The 15,721-nt window shown below is 49.2% G+C and overlaps 1 protein-coding gene across 1 annotated transcript in view; it reads right to left on the bottom strand.

Annotated features, from left to right (window-relative positions):
* LRP8 (LDL receptor related protein 8) overlaps positions 1 to 15,721 on the bottom strand; it is a 1,426,130-nt gene that overhangs the window by 492,919 nt on the left and 917,490 nt on the right. The gene's annotated exons all lie outside the window — the stretch shown is intronic.

The raw sequence follows: 15,721 nt of genomic DNA, 5'->3' as shown, positions 1-15,721 counted from the left end.
CAGCAGTTACATCACCAAGTTTACAGCAGAGACATCCATTCGGCCCACTGATACTTTTGCCTGCAGAGATTGCAGCAGTTAAATCACCTACATTGCAGCAGAGACAAATCCATTCGGCCCACTGATTTTTTTGCCTACAGAGATTGCAGCGGTTAAATCACCTAGATTGCAGCAGAGACAAATCCATTCGGCCCATTGATTCTTTTGCCAGCAATCCCCCCCCCCCATATTTTTTATGTCAAAAGACTAATTTCCCTTGCAACAGAGGAACAGCCATAACAAATACACAAGGCTTTCAAAACATATTTCACCAAAGGCTCAAACAGCTGGAAATAATTGCCCAATCTGTCTCATTATATGCCCGTGACAGAAAGGCCTTTTGCATGCATTGCCAGAGTGAGCCCGTTTTTAAATGAAAAAAAGAGATTAAAAATGGTGCCTCATGAGCAATAGAAATATATTAGTATTGTTGATTGTTATACTGTTAATGCTGAATTAATGTGTTTTAAGCAACCAGTTTCCCTTATTACCGGCTATACCAAATGGAGTTCTGTCTTCGCCCCCCAAACTTCATTGTAATGGGAATATGAAATATTCACTATTAATTCCAGCAAGTAGCAGGTGGCAAAACAAACGCACAGTCCAATCCTGAGACAGGCAAGAATGAGCTCATTAATGAGAGTGAAGAGTGCATTGAGCCCTGGGAGCACGAGGGTGAGTGACTAAATGAGGGGCCGCAGAGCCCCTTCTGTAATACCAACTGCACACCTGCTACATTTCTAGGGTTGCATTCATTGCTGGGAGAACCAGCATTTGCATATTAACAAAGCATGCACAAAAGCAATCAGACCCTGCGAGCCTGTGCTCCTTGGAGGGGCTCTCAAATATGGCCGAGTTCAGTTCCATGAAACAGCAAGAGAGTCGCCGTTGTGCTTGCCATTGTGCATGTTGACAAGCCTCGTCCACATGGCACATTCACCTGCGGTCATGCCCGTTTCAACAGTGTAATGCCAACTGCCCCTACCAAGCACATGGCCATGCACATTTCTACCCTGCCCCCAGAAGACGATGATGCACGGTTTCCATTGCCTCCAGAAAATGGTCATGTCAGTTTGGCCCCAGTTAAGCACATCATCGTGCAACTTTTATGCACTGCAATCTGGAAAATGACCGAGGCATCTGCACATTACATCCAGAGAAATGTCGTGTATTGCACAATGCCCTGTGCAGTCTAGATGCACAGCGGGCTTGGCCTGTGAAGGAGTACTCTTTCGTTCTACCTCTGTGTGTGTTCTACCTCTCCCCTTCTTGTGCTGTTCTCTCTCTTGTGCTCGCTCTACCGCTCGTGCTCTCGCACTCTCCGACACACACGGTTCAATAGTCCTTTACTTCTCTTTCCGGGTGGGGGGGCAGAGTGCCAGGTTCCATGGCTCTTCCGCTACCTTCCCCTAGCAGTGTGCACTTGGGTTAGGGCTAATGGACAGCAGCAGTGATGAGCACATCCTCTCCATGAGCTTTACTTATTTATTTTGCAATTTGTAGAGCGCACCCAACCCGGAGAAATCTGGGCGCTGTTCTCACAGGAAGACAATAATTAATACAGTGGTTATATGGTTACACATATGCTTTGATAGAGATTCACTGTCCGAGCGTGGGCAGGTGCAGTGCTGTGCAGTGAAGATGGAGCACCCCTCAGGCCACCTATCGGCCCAATGGGCACACACACGCCAGGAAGAGCTGTGCCAATGCTTCAGTAGTCGTTATATGATATGATAAGTTATTTATAACGGGCTTAATACCCAGAGGTTTCTAAGTGAGGACCCGGGGATTGAGCCTATGTTGCTCCGTGTAGTCTTGCTTCCAAGGCGAGCACGTTGCCATTGAGCTATCCTCCCGAGACATGCCGGTGTGCGCATGGTTCCATAGTAGTGATATAGGCCTGCGTATGGTTGGCCCAGAAATGCACTGCCTACCACACATGGCTGTATGCAGTGAACATCCAGTGCCAGGCACGTACTGTCTGTCCCGAGTCCCTACAGCAAGGAGACTACTCACGCTTGAGCTGCCACTTGGTGTAAGCTCGCTCGCTGCACGTGCCTTTTCCACAGTGGGAGTCGGTCCAAGGCAGCACTGTTCGAAGCGACACAGGAAGGCGTTCCACCAAGCAAGAAAAATAAATGGCTTTGTCAGACTACTTTTCTCTTTCCTGAAAGTTGCCTGATGGTGTTTTGGTGTCCAGCCAAATTCTTTCAGCTTCCACACTTCCCATCACATTACTGAGAAGACTGCCATGTGCCATATGTTACTTTGGTGATCTGGGAGAGTTGGACTGCGGTGAGTCTGTCATTGCACAAGTACACTCCATGAGCATCTCTTTTCAAGTGACAGCACTTGTCATTGCCATATATGGTGGTTGACGCGCAATGTACTCTTTGCTGTGATACAATATCTCGTGCCTCAGTGATCGCCTCCAACACATTGAATTCTTTTTACCCATTGCTGATATGCCTAAAAGCAAACTAACTGCACCTCCCACTCTCTACCCCTGGGTGGTGCTAGATGCATAACGCACTGAGCATGTATAATGTTTTAAGCCACACTCTGCATTATGCAGCATCTACTGTCCAGTAGCGTTGGCATGTAATGCCATCTCCAAATTGGACACCAGATCATAGCCAAGCATGTGCTTGGCATGCTTGTACATACACAGAATTGTTAGGGTATGGGAGTGGACACTTGAGTTTAGAAAATGAGCAGCCTTGAGAACTGTCTTTGAACAGTTCAACCATTGATTTAAAAAAAAAATGACTGTTCTCAGGTAAAATAGCCTACAATGAAAGCAAACTAATAATGCATACAAAATAATGTTAAACATCTTAATCAAGGAACAAAAATAGGACCTTCAAGCACAAAGGGAAATCCGAGACACTGCACCAGAGTGCTCTCCTTGTTTTTGTTAGTTTCTTGAATGCTAAGGTAAGTCACCAGCTGTCAAGTGGTTCTAAGAGGTGCAAGTGATTGTGAATATTGTGTCAGAGTCAGTAGTTTTAATCATGTAAAAATGGGAAGCGGACCCCCTCCTCACATGAGGTATGCAGCCTACCAGGGCGTATGCCAGAGCCGGTCCTATACCAGAGGTGGGTTGAGGGGTTCGGGAGGGCTTAAGTCCCTGAATCCACTGAACGTGCCTCGTATGCTATCCTTGGTGCCACTGTAGATAACCCAATGCCTTGCTGTCTCCTTTCCGGCCAGACTGCGCTTTGTTTTGTTTCAGGACTACAACATTCAGAAGGCCATGAGGTAACTGATGAATCCTGCAAAGTCATCACTGATCCCCAGCCTAAAGTCTCCTCCCAGGTGACCAGGGGAGGGAAGTCGCTACCTGATCCTAACCCTGGGGTGGTATCATGAAGGAGGATCACATGGGAGAAGATGGCTGTTAGGGGGAAGTGGTGACTGCGTTGGGAGAGGCATGGTATTCATCTTCCTGTGAGGATGAGAGACCCGTTATTCCCAAATATCTGATGGCATTGTAATAATATACCAGGGGAATGGGGGTGTTCGCATCGATGATACCACAAGTTAGCGGAGTATCTTAGGCCCATCCCAACCCTTCCCCCCAGCAATAACGGAAAGCACAGCCATGGTGCAAAATATACCATCTTTATTCTCCAAAAGACATGGATCATACAGGAAACAACAAAATCTCCGGCAATCTCAGCGTCTGGGCCTGAGTCACCTGGTTTTATTCCTAGGTGACGTCACAAACACCAATCCATCCCACAAACCTAAGGGACATTCCCATTGGGTGACTTGAGTGGTAGTACCTATAGAAATACCCTATGTTAATCATCCCATTGGTTCACCATGTCAGGTGGCTTCGCCTGAGACTTCCACAAAAAATGATCTATTACTTTGTTGCAGGGTCGCACGATGACCATTGACCCGTGCAACATTCTACACCACCCCATGAGTGGAGTGTCTGGATTGGCTGGAGCGGGTCTTCGCAGGCCTGGGACCCTGTTCTGTTCACAGCGATTGGTGTACCTTTTCAAGATAATGAGAAAGACTGTGCTTCCCCATTGTTGCCACTGATATGCCCACCTAGCTTGAGAGAGTGCCTGCAGGTTGCAATTTCCGGTGGACAACGCATGCATCAATCTCGTCAGCTTCGCTGGGACCTGCTCCTCTTCTCAGCATGAGTGAAGAGCCATTGCTCAGTTCGGCTGGGTCACATGTGCGAAGACCACAAAACTGAGCCTGTTTGCAATTATTGAGGATTTTATTCTGCATTTCGCAGGTGGCACAAAGCCTTGGAAATGAGGAATGTTCCACCCGCCCTTGTCCTTGGCTGTGAACACTGTCCCTGTGCTTCGTGCTGCAGAATCTGCATCTCTTCTTCCATATTTTGAGGCCTGTGACTTCATGCGAATTCACTACAGTCATTTTATGGTTTCCCTATAGGTTCTAATATCTTCTTTAGAGATTAGTAGTGGTAGAGCTGTATAGGTTCCTAATACGCCCCTGTAGCTCCTTATGGTTATTTGCGATAAAACGATTGCAAGCGTGGTCTGCGTTTGCTTGACTTCCTTGCGTTTCTGCATTTGGCTAGTGTAAAGGAAAGGGTATTTGACAGTATGTATATGTATCTGTCCTCTATCTATAGAAGGGTGTAAGCATGTTCTTCGTGCATATGTATGTGTGCCTGCGTATCTTCATGCAGGAATGCAGATTTACTTCATGGCTAACGCTGCTATGTCATGTTGTCACTAGTGAAGTCAACACGACTGGACTTTGTTATCAGTCAACCTGATCCAGTGAAGAGACACCCGTCTCTTCGAAGCCATCAACTGGATACGGGTTGAATGGTCATTGAGAGAATATCCCTTTCCATATGTGGGATACACTGGCACGCCTGGTGGTTGGCCGAACAGCGAGTTGCATCTATCGTTTCTCATTCTTCGGGCTGACATGCGCATAGGGGACATGAAGGCCATTCCAGGGACCCTCTCATCCACATGCTCTCATTCTACAAGTTCCACTCCTGAGGAAACCCAGAGAACCTTCTGTGAAACGGTACCTAAGCAGAATACGTTAACTTTGGGAGCTCCTGAATCAGATGTGACATCCTCTAATTACCCCGATTCTGTCTTGGTAAGAAGTCTTAGCCCTAATGTTAAGTCACATTTATTTATTTATTTAAATGTATAAAGCACACAAACGGCCCTTGGGCATCGTGGCGCTGTAACAGTAGGCTTACTTAGTTGTGAGATGGGTACAGAGTAGTGACGATGCAGACAATGACAACTGAAAACAGGATAAAATTAACAGGTTCCTTGGTTACATTGGAACAAAATCACATGATGGGTCTGTGGTTACAGTGCAGCCGAATAAGCTGCGGAGGGAGTTGTTAGCAGTGAGCTGGTTAACATTACAGAGGAGTGCCAGGAGGTATAGCGAGCAGGATTAGTTGAAGAGTTAAGTTTTAAGTGCTTTACGGAAGACTGTGTATGATGCTTCATTTCTGAGTGCTGTGGGCAGGGCATTCCAATTTTTGGGTGCTAGATGTAGGAAGCTGGGGCCTCCTGCTTTAGCTCTTTTGAAGGAGGGGATGTAAATCTGGTTGTAATGGTGCGTTCTAATGAGTCTGGCAGCAGACATATCACTCATATAACATATCTTAACTCTGATAACATCCAGTTCAACAATCAAATAGAAATGAATAGACGTAAAACACTCCAATCCATTATGGACTTCAAGATCCATAATGCCTGTGGTACTGGGACGAGGGACCAAGAGTCAACGAGGATCAAAAGTACTAGTGAAGGGAATATGCGGTCTAGTTGTTTGAAGGCAACTGAGCGGGACATTTAAACCGGAAATTGGTTCGCAGCTGTGGAAATGAGTAGCAGAGGCAGATGCAGTCAGGAACACCACAGAAATGGTTGGGACTGCAGCAGGAGTGCGGAAACCAGCAGAAGCCAACATGGGAAGAGAAAGTGTGCAGCTTTGCAGAGTACACAGAGCAGGAAGCAGAGTTGTAGTGAGCAGCAGGGAGAGAAGACCAGCTGTGCGGGAGACGTGCTTTCGCCCCTGGACATGAGTTGCTGAAGGATGTAGAGACCCAAAGGAGCCGGTGGGGCTCAGGAGAAGGGACGTGCAGGTGTTGGCAGGTACTGAAGAGCTGTCAACCGGCCATCCAATCAGCTGAAGGTCCATTGCAGCAGCAGGGAACAACGCAGAGACGCTGAACGAAGCCGGTGAGATGGCCTGCAAGAGAAGGTAATGCTAGGCTTTTCTGAGTCGAACATTTGTTAAAGGCAAAATATTTTGAATACCGAACAAATAGAATAAGAAGCCAAAAAGGTTTCAATTCTCCATTTTTAAGATGACAACTTGGAGAAGTTTGTAACCCACATTTCCAACAGCCAGAAGGCTATACAAAATAGTAAGAGGGCAAAAAGGGCGCAACTATCCATTTATCAGATGTCAACTTCGGGAAACTTGTAGCCCACATTGCCAACAGCGCAGCGACTATAACTAAAAGGTCAACAAGGGCGCAATTCTCCTTGTACCCCTATAACCTGTATTGCAAACAGTCAAGATACTCGATGGACAGGAAACCATTGTTCAACCCTTCTCACATGGGATACTTGGGTGGAGAGCCTTGGAACAAACATTGCTACTAACAGAAGAGACCAACTGTAGTAGTAGGAGCTTTTCTGTCTGGCAGGCGAGTATACCAGGAAAGAAACAGTTGCTTTGACAAAATGTGGTTGTGGTAAAAAGGTGTTGTGGAAAGACATTGATACCTTTATCATCTTGCTGAACTGTTGCATTACAAAAACTTGCTGTGCTAGCCTGACAAAAGTATTAAATTGGAAGAATAGTTGTGATATTCTAACATTTACTTTACATGCTGAAAAGGATACTGTTTGGAGAAAAAACAATTGCTTTGGTTTAAGAACTATTGTTTTGTGAACAAGTATTTTGCTTTAACAGGAAGGCTACTATGTGGAGGAAAACAATTGTTTTGGGTTTTGAAGAAGTATTTTGAGGAAGAGACAATCGCCTTACTAAGTGGAAGGATGCATTTGATGGAAAATACATTTTGTGTTGAACCGAACAGAACTCTGCTATGATATGATATGATATGATATGGTATTTGTAACGCGCCTATACACAAGTGTTTCAAGGCGCGACGAGGCAGGGAGGGAGGGAAACAAGGGGAAGACAGACAAACGATCCTACTAGGCCAGGTGTCATTCAGATCGCGCAAGTGCAGAGGTAAGGGGAAAAGGAGGAAGTGCAGGGGGAGGAGGTGGGGGGGGAAAGTGCAGTACAAGGTAAGTAGCGTAAGAAATAATAATTAATAAATAATAAATAAAAAGGGCCAGCTGGTGGCAAGTGCGAGGTAAGTGCAGAGCAAGTGCTGGGAAGGGGGCTGAAGGGTACAGTGACAGTCCCACATTGCACGGGGAGCCAGGGAGGCAGTGCAAGTGGAGAGTGGCTGGGCCCTGGACCGAGGTTGCTGAGAGTGGCCCAGATGCAGGTTTAGTGCTGAATTCAGTGGGGGGTTAAGCAGGTTTAGCAGGGGAGAGGGAGAGAGAAGGCAGAAGCGAAGAGGAAGGTTTTGAGGTGCTTCCGGAACCGGAGATGGTTCTCCTCAAGTTTCAGGGAGGCAGGAAGGCTGTTCCAGAGGGAGGCCCCTGCTGCGGAGAGAGATCTACCCCCAGCTCGTTGCTTCGAGAAGCGGCTGACCATGAGGGAGTTGGAGACGGATGAGCGAAGGGCTCGTGAAGGAAGATATTTAGGAAGAGAGAGTTGAAGGTATTTAGGTCCCTGGCCCCAGAAGGCCTTGTGGACAATGCAGAGGGTTTTGAACTTAATCCTCGCAGCCACTGGGAGCCAGTGAAGGGATTTCAGTCCTGGAGAGATACGGTCCCTGGGCTTGAGGCCAAGGACAAGTCTCGCAGTTCTGTTCTGGATAAGTTGCAGAGGGCGGAGAGTGGAGGCAGGCAGATTAAGATAGAGGCTGTTACAGTAGTCCAGCCTTGAGAGAACCAGGGCTCGGGAGACAGTGAGCTTCTGGGGGAAGGAGAGGAAGGGAAGAATACCTCTGAGGAGGTGCAGCTGGTAGTGTGACTTCTTAGAGACGTCAGATATATGAGGAGAGAAGGAGAGTGTGGAGTCGAAGATGACCCCGAGGTTTTTAGCCTTGCAGGTAGGGGCAGGAAGGGGGCCAAGGGAGGCCGGCCAGAGAGCTGCAGGGAAGGAGGGAGTGGGTGTGCCGATGAGTAGAATCTCAGTCTTACTGGCGTTGAGGCAGAGGTCATTGGCGGCACACCATTCCTGGATAGCAGACAGACAGTCGGAGATGAGGGAAGGAGAGGAGGAGGCCGAGGGTAGCCTGAAAATGAGCTGGGTATCGTCGGCATAGCACTGGAAGTAGGGGCAGAGAGCGGCGATGCGGTGGGCAAGGAGTGCCAGATACCGGTTGAAAAGCCAGGGAGAGAGGGTGGAACCCTGGGGGACACCACAGGTGGAGAAAAAGATGTCAGAGAGGAAGGAGCCCATTTGGACCTGGGAGGGTCGACCGGAAAGGAAAGAAGTCAGCCATGCCAGAGCCTGACCAGTGATACCCAGGTTATCACGGAGACAGTTGAGCAGGATGGCATGGTTGACAGTGTCAAAGGCAGAGGAGAGATCGAGCAGAATGAGAACACAGGGAGTGTTGGAATCGAGGTTCAGGAGCAGGTCCTCACGGATGTTCAGGAGAGCAGTTTCCGTGCTTCTGGCCGCTCTGAAGCCGGATTGATGGTCATGAAGATTACCAACAGATTCAGCATGGAGGTTAAGCTGGGAAATGGCCAGTTTCTCCAGGAGCTTACCCAGGAAGGGAGTAATGGAGATTGGGCGATAATTGGCCGGGCAGGAGGGGTCGGAAGAGGGTTTCTTGAGGAGGGGGTGCACAAGGGAGTGCTTGAGGGGGGATGGGAAGACTCCAGAGGCGAATGAGTGGTTGCAAAAGACAGCCAGGGCAGGAGCCAGGGAGTCGATGTGGTCCTTGATGGTTTTGGAGGAACAGGGGTGAACCTGTTTAGACGAGGCTTTCATAGATCGGACTTGTCTGGAAACCTCATCAGCAGAAAAAGGTGGAAAAGCAGAGAAGGAGGGCGGAGGGGCGGCTGCAAGAGAGCAAGAGGAAGAGCCGGGAAGAGAGGGAGGGGGAGAGAGGAGGAGAGCGAGGACAGGATGTCCTGAGTTTTTGAGATGAAGTGCGAGGCCAGTGCAGTGCAGAGGGCCTGGGAGGGGACAGGAGAGGTAGAGACTGCAGCAGGGTTGGCCAGCTCCTTGCAGATTTTAAAGAGTTCGGCCGAGTTGTTAGATGCCTCAGAGATGCGGGCTTGGATAAGGGCTCTCTTCTTGGTGAGAACGGAGAGCCGGTATTGCCTTTGGAGCAGGCGACAGGCCAGTTTGTCAGAGGATGAACATGAAGCACGCCATTTCCTCTCTGCCACCCTGCACTTGCGTTTTAGGGTGACGAGATCCGAGTCATACCAGGAGTTACATTTGGCTTTGGGCTTCAGGCGGATTCTCATGACGGGGGCAAGGATATCGAGAGTATCAGATATAGAGGAATAGAGCATGGAGAGGGCTGTGTCAGGGTGGGAGTCAGCCGAGGGGGGAGGAGGGGGCGAGAAGGTAGCAGCGAAAGCCTCAACTGACACGCGCTTCATGGGTCGGATGACCGAGAAGGTGGGTGGCAGTGAAGAGGGTGGCTTTGCCTGTGGGGAAGGGAGGGAGAGGTGGGAGGATAGGAGAAAGTGATCGCTCCAGGAGAGAGGAGTGGAGAGAGGGAGGGAGAGGGGAAGGTCAGAAGAGATCAGAGCATCAAGAGTGTGCCCTGCAGAGTGGGTAGGCCCAGACGGGAGAATAGAGGGTGAGAGAGAGTTGCAGAGTTCGCGAAAGAGACCAGTGGGGGGACAGGAGGCATCGAGGTGGATGTTGAAGTCACTGAGAAAGAGGAGTTGGGTGGTTGAGGACAGGAGTGAGGAGGAGAGGTCAGCCCATTCAGAGAGGAAGGAGGAAATTTGACCAGGTGGCCGATAGATAGTAGCCACGGTAAGGGAATGGCTAGGAGAGAGAGAGAGAGTCGGCAGACAAGGCATTCAAAAGAGGAGTAGGTCTGCGTAGGAGTGACAGAGGCAGGAATCCACTCGGGGAAGATAAGGGCAACACCACCCCCTGAACGGTTAGGCCTGGGCACGGAGAGGATCTTGTAGCCGTCAGGTAGGAGTGTGTCGAAGCTGGTGGCAGAGCTGGCTGTGAACCATGTCTCAGTGAGACCGAGGACGTCGAGGTCCAGTTCCTCAAGAAGGCGACAGATATCAGAGGAGTGCTTGATGGCAGAGCGAGCATTTAGAGTGGCAATGTGGAGAAGGTTGCCACCTTTGAAATACTTCCGGGGAGGGGTACAGATCAGAGGTATGCCCTGCGGAGGTGTTAGAGAAGGAGTTGAGGAGGGAGCAAGAGAAGGGGCAGGGAGGGAGGGGAGAGGCAAGGTAGCCGAGGACAGAGGAAGGGGGACAGCGGGAGCGGGGAGGAAGTTGATGAGGTGTGGGAGGCGCCTATCAAAGAGGTGAAGGTTGGCCTGAGGGCCTTGGACCAAGACGGTCCCGTTAGCATAGACATTAATGATGGCCTTAGAGGAGTGGAAAGGGGCCAAGAGGGCATCCCAACGGGTGCCACCATTAATGGGAGAGGAGGAGAAAGGAGAGAGCACAGCGACCATGTGAAGGGTCCATAGGTCAGGAGAAGGCACGAAAAAGAGAATGTCAGTAAGAGTTTCCTTGGAGCAGGCACTCGTGTAGGTGTCAGCGATAGGGAGGCCTGGGTTGGAGACCAGGATGTCCTTTTTAAACTTTTTCCTACCGGATTTAGTGAGGAGAGCAGGATAGTCAATAGAGAAGCAGTTAGAGTAGATAGGTGAGATAGAGAGCACCATGGAGTAGGAGGGGAGGCGGACGACACAAGTATGCAGACAGGAATTAAGTGGAGGGCACTAGTTTAACACAATACAGAGCAAACAGTAATGCGTAGTAGGTCAGGGCCACCTAAGTTTGAGAATCCTGCGAGGGGAGAAAAAACACCCTAGTTTAAAACAATGCAGAGTAGGTCAGGGCCAACTAAGTTTGAGAATCCTGCGAGGGGAGAAAAACACCCTAGTTTAACACAATGCAGTAATGCGTAGTAGGTCAGGGCCACCTAAGTTTGAGAATCCTGCGGGGGGAGAAAAGCACCCTAGTGTAACACAATGCAGAGCAAACAGTAATGTGTAGTAGGTCAGGGCCACCTAAGTTTGAGAATCCTGCGGGGGGAGAAAAGCACCCTAGTGTAACACAATGCAGAGCAAACAGTAATGTGTAGTAGGTCAGGGCCACCTAAGTTTGAGAATCCTGCGGGGGGAGAAAAGCACCCTAGTTTAACACAATGCAGAGCAAACAGTAATGCGTAGTAGGTCAGGGCCACCTAAGTTTGAGAATCCTGCGGGGGGAGAAAAGCACCCTAGTATACCAATAAATTGGAAAAGGGGGGGCGAGGCATCATGCGGATGAGGTGGGCAAGGTGAGGGGTGGGCCGGAGAGCAGAGGAGCTGGCGCCTGGCGTCCCCTGCGGACACCTGCAGACACACAGGGAGCCGCAGTCTGTAGGAGCCGCCCTTTGCCTAAGGGGCCCTTGGTCTAGGGGGCTGCCGGGCAGGGGGGCTGCCCAGAGGGAGTGGGATATAAAGCAGGGGGAGAGGAAGGGGAGGGGGGTGTGGGCGGGAAGGGAGAGGGGAAGGAGGAACCAGGAAGTGAGGGGGAGGGAGGGGGCAGGGGGCACCACACAGACGCGCACGGAGCGCTAACACCAAAAAATAAAAACAGGAGGCTTAACTGGAGCCCAACGGGGCTAGGGAGGCAGCCTCAGCAACAAGCCACACGGGGCTACGGCGACCGCTCGAACCCGCTCTGAATCAGATCTTTTCCAAGGATATTCCTGAATTGATCCAGGGAAAGGAGTACAACCCTGGTCCCAAGGAGTACTTTATAAGAACTATGAGGTTGAACTTTTGCACTGTTTTGTTGATCTGAAGAAAGACAAATTTGCCTTGTACACTTTGGGTATATGTACTAGTGTGAGGGCCAGTTGCTTAAGACACTGGGTCATCTTTCTTTAATTTTAGTTTGCTAGGTAGGAACATTCTTATCAGGATAGGGAAAGATAGGTGTAGTTCTCATCCCTCTTTCTTTTAATAAATGGCAAACATTTTATCCGTCTCGCATTTCTGACCCCTAATGTAACCGAGAACTACAAAGTACCGCAGGGAGAAGCCACTACTGAATATGTAGCAGCAGAGACTCCAGCAACCACGACAGTCCATTGACAGCAAAGGAAATGTGACTCACTGAAGCCCAGGAGAAACAGAACGCCAAACGAACATTGCATTTACCAAAGCGCAGAGACTGCCTGAAATAGCACACGTAGAAAGGATGTGGGGCCACCTTGGGTATTTCAAACTGTGCAGAGCAATTACCCAATCCTGGGGGAACAATGCAAGTAGATTGGCCCCTTGAGTGAGGTGGGAGACGGAACCAATGAAGGGAAAAAACAGGAAGTCACGGGTATAACAAAACCTGTTGTAGAGAACCACAGTGAATGGTGTTCAGGTGACGTCAGATTGTGTGCATGTGGAAAGAGACACCAAGAGAAGGATGAAAGGTTGAGCGGAGCGCTGAGGAGTTTATTGTGGTTGATGCGAGTGCTGGTAAGGTGTTTACTGTGAGAGTGAATAGTACCCATCAGAGAGAGAGTGAGACTATGATTGCCAGAATCTGTGTGGTTGTAAGGATTATAGAAGAGGGGGGGGGAGAGAGGAGAGAGCGAGTGTGAGGGATGGAGACGGTAGAGATAGTAGGGGAGGTGGGAGACAAAAGCTAGCAACTGGCTGGAGAGAGTGGGAATGGAACAATGTGATAAGATCAGAGGGACAGATGAGAGGGCATAGAGGTGGGAGTGGGTAGAGAAAGAGAGAGATGGAGAGAGAAAGAGCACGAGAGAGGAAGAGAGACAGGAGATGGGTTGGAGTAAGAGGAGAGACACCTGCTTTTTCTCCTCCTCTCCTCTGCTGACCTTCTGGCTGTAACTGGTACTGCACTGGCTACCTGGACACCTGCTGATCGCGGGCCCAGATCCCTGCCCTGCCAAGCGGCACACAGCTGCACTGCCCACCTGGCAACCCCCGCACTTGGGGACTGTTTCGGTATCCCTACAATCCCCCTTCCAGCTCTTGTCACCTGATGTCTGCACTTACCCATGCACTTGCCACACGCTGGGACTTATTTTTATTATCATTCCCATGTATTGCACTGTCCCAGCCCACCTCCCACACACTTGCGCGATCTGACTGACACCTGGCCTAGTAGGATCGCTGTCTGTCATCCCTTTGTTCACCTACCTTGCCTCGTCGCGCCTTGAAACACTTGTGTATAGGCGCATTATAAATGCCATATCATATCAAGGTAGAGAAAGACGCAAGAGACAAGGTGGGGCTAGGAGGAGGACGAGAAAGGAGGGATACAATCAGGGAGAGGAGAGAGAAGGAGTGAAAGGAAAACGAGAGAGGGTCCGTCTGTGTGAAATGACAGGATATCCTTCGAAAGTCCAAGAGGGAGCAAGGTAGAAAAGGCCTCTGCCTTTTGGCACTCACCAGAAGCATAAGAGACCAGAAAGTAGGAGCTGCTGATCCCTAGTTTTCACTACCACCCTGTGGAATAGGGAAGCCTGGGTTAGGGCAGAGGGAGCCTACAGGAGGTAGAGTAACCAATAGATTGGAACATCGAACTGTCATCAGAAAAAGAGGAAAACACTTTTAGACATATTGTTACAAAAAAAACTTGTTTTGGAGTTGGGATATTATTGAGGCCATTTGTGACAACATGCGAAGGGCATTAATGAACACTCATGACACCAGCAGGTTGCTGTCGCAATGTGCCTCCCTCTTGTTGGTTTGGAGAGCTGAAACAGTCCACCCTCACGACTGCTGGAAGGGCTATCTCCAGCCCACCTGGTAGCAGGTGCCCTCATCTACTTATGCCAAAGTGTAATATTTAGAATATTTATGAATATATAGTTTAAAAATCTAATATAATTAACGTTATAATAAAGTAAAATAGTAGGTATTCAGTAGCTGAGCAGTACAAAATAAGATTTAAATCTTAACTTCAATTCAGTCAACAATGTAAGAATTCTGTAGAATTAGCTTTGCTTTCTTTTTAGGACATGAGCAGGCCCGTCTTATCTGAACATCAGTTATTTGGATTCATATGAATTGTTAGTACCCGACGGGGGCGTGGCTTAGGTCTCCCAGCCAATGAGGAAGCTCAGAGCGGGGGCATAACCATACGGTAATTCTGCAGCTCCATACCTCCACAGTGCGGGAGGCTGCCATCTTCCCCGCCCGGTTACGAGGCAAGTGCTCCCCTTTGCCCTGCACCCTCCTCCCCTCTTTTCCACTGCTCGCGCACCCTCCCACCCCTATCACACTTACCTTCTTTTTTCTTATCCTGCGCCAGGAACACTACTGTTCCCAGGCGTCCTACCGTGCCACTCGCTGCCATGGAAAGTGAGAAGGCACTACTTAGTCCCATCTCACCCGATCCAAATCGGAATTGTTTTTCTTTTTTGTTAAAACAGTATCCGGTCCAACGGGACAGGTTACTAATATCTACAAAACCCTTGCTGGGGTGGGGGCATTGCTGCTTCAACTATTGGCCCCAGGGCATTACTTGAAGCAGTAATGCCCCCCCCCAGCTCAGGGCTTATTGCTTGAATAACAGGACTTTCATGACAGGATCAGAGGTGTGATGGCACACAGCAAGTGCTGACATACTGTGCTTTGGGAGGAGAAAGAAATGTGAGATCATGGTGGGGAGGATCGAAACCAAAGCGCGTGCAGCTGCTGGATTCCTATGTGAGGATTCTAACCTCTGGGCCCACCACGCTCTCGCAATGCTGGATGCCGGAGTGCACAAGAACCTACTTTCAGACCAAGAAGCTGGCCTCTCACTCATTTTAGGATTGTTAATTACCCCACCCCACCTGAAAGACAGGGAGTACTTCATGGCTGGCAAGTGATTACTTTTACTGAGACGAGTAAGGCTATTGTTCAATGCTTCCCCACACCTGAAATGCAATGCAGGTGATAAAGTGGGGGAGTGAGTGAGGAAGCAGCGACTAGGCCAACGTGAACCACTGCCGCAATCTCCACATATGGGACTGTGTGTTTAAGAGAGTTTGCCAGACTTCAGTAGTAATTAATACTAATTAGGCTGAGTACTTCGGCGAAGTTGCACAAGACATAGTACTATTTAGGGAGCGTGCTCACTCTCGAGACAATTGAATGAGTGGATTAATCATAGGACCAAGTGACTGTTTGCTGGAGAAGGTTGTGCGAAACAGAGTATTTGCTGAAAACGGATTCAAGGCACATCTCGGAAATACTGTTTTCAGCAGATCACTTTCAAAGAATGTGCATCAGGTAAAAAGATCACTGAATAACCAAAAGGGACCAAACTGAGAAAAATATCCAAGTTCCAACTAGAGCACGGGTTGCACGTGAGTACCGGTCTCCCAGGACGGAACACACTTGGGACATGTTTCACTTCTGTCGAATAGT

Source organism: Ambystoma mexicanum, chromosome 1q (genome assembly GCF_040938575.1).
Source record: "Ambystoma mexicanum isolate Mex_15411 chromosome 1q, UKY_AmexF1_1, whole genome shotgun sequence".
NCBI lineage: Eukaryota > Metazoa > Chordata > Amphibia > Caudata > Ambystomatidae > Ambystoma > Ambystoma mexicanum.
This window is presented reverse-complemented; position numbering and strand designations above follow the sequence as displayed.